The following is a 1,978-nucleotide window of genomic DNA, read 5'->3' on the forward strand; positions in this document are numbered from 1 at the left end:
CTAGCCCTTCCGTCTAGTGGACATTCTGGGTGGGGGTGTTAAACCCGGTAGCTACCTTTAGGATTCGCGTCAATTAGGCGTGCACTAATTCTCAAAATTAGTGATGTTCCCTAATTCTTAGGTTACCAAGCAATAATAATCAGGGGAAAAATATTCATATCAATTGTGGCAATTATCACGTCTACATAATTCAATGGTGGAAATTATCACATCCACATAATTCATTCGAGGAATGTTTTGCTTGTGTCTATCTCGTCAAACATTTATAAAAGCATTTCATGTATTCGAAGTTCAAAATGTATTTCAAAAGCATTTAATAAAGCAGTTGTAAAAGTAGCGCATGTATTCTCAGTCCCAAAAATGTGAAGAGTAAAAGGGAATCAAAAGAACTCACCATACTGTATTTTGTAGTAAAAATACATATAACGACATTGAACATGTGTAGGGTTGACCTCGGATTCACGAACCTATATCATTTATATATATATATATATATATATATATATATATATATATATATATATATATATATATATATTAACACCTCTATTTAACATGTAATAGTAATCAAACCAGTTTATATATATTAATTATATAATATATTGCTTATTTAAAATAGTAATGTATTTATTATTTCAAAGATTATGTATATTTATATATTTTATAGTAACTTTAGATATAATTATGATATATGTAATATTTATATCTTTACATAATTATCTTTTGTTAAAATAATATTTATAAATAAAAAAACGTTAATAATATTAATAATAATAATAATAATAATAATAATAATAATAATAATAATAATAATAATAATAATAATAATAATATTTAAAAATAATAATTATAGTGATAATAAATAAAATAGCTATACTAATAATATTTATAATAATAATCTTTAGTAATGATAATGATTAGGTTTAATAATGAATATGATAATAATAGTTTTGATAAAAATGATAGTTTTTCCAATAATGATAATAATGATACTTTAATAAAAAGATTAGTTTTTAATAAACATGATACTAGTAATAATAATAATTATAATTAGTAATAAAAATGATAATAATAATAATAATAATAATAATAATAATAATAATAATAATAATAATAATAATAATAATAATAATAATAATAATAATAATAATAATAATGATAGAAACTACCTTAAAGAAGTAATCCTTAAAAAAAAAGCCCAAGTCCAAGTTCGAACCCACGACGTCCCGCTAACCTGATAACTCCCCTAATCATTGCTCTATTTGTGTCTTTCTAATTCAACTAGGATTTTAAATCCTTTCATTTACATCATATCCATCGTCATCCTTAATCTAACATCTTAATTATCTAGCCTCGCCATAATCATTACGCAACTTTATCCTCATTGTCCTAATTACTACATCATAACATCATTATTTTTATCATTATCCGTTCGTCTACGTGATCATCTCATCACCATTGTCTCATCATCACCGAATACCCATCATCGTTATCATGTTAATATCATTATCATTGTCACTATATATGGTTATTTATTTTTATCATCTAAGTATCGCGTATCATTTATTTCTTATCGCCATCATTAAAATATCATAATCTATATCACTAATTATCATCACTCATCATTTTGGTGAGCATTATCCTTATCGTACATAATCATTATCATATGATAAAAATTCCATCACCTCATTTTTCTTTTTCACGATCATCATCTTACTTCATAGTTTCATCGTGTAATTATTTTATCTTCAACATTTTTTGAAGTTCATATTAAACATGGGCTCATCAAATAAGCCCAAGACTATTGAACAGTCCCAACTTAAATGACTAGATTTTTTGGCCCAACTACACAAGTAATTACTCGGCCCACTAGATAAATTAGCCCAACAACTAATATCAATCCTACGGCCCAAGGTTTAAAAAAAAGCTAGATTATTATGGCCCAACAACTAATCTTACGGCCCAAGTGGTATTCTCA

The sequence above is a fragment of the Rutidosis leptorrhynchoides genome, chromosome 11 (assembly GCF_046630445.1).
Source record: "Rutidosis leptorrhynchoides isolate AG116_Rl617_1_P2 chromosome 11, CSIRO_AGI_Rlap_v1, whole genome shotgun sequence".
NCBI lineage: Eukaryota > Viridiplantae > Streptophyta > Magnoliopsida > Asterales > Asteraceae > Rutidosis > Rutidosis leptorrhynchoides.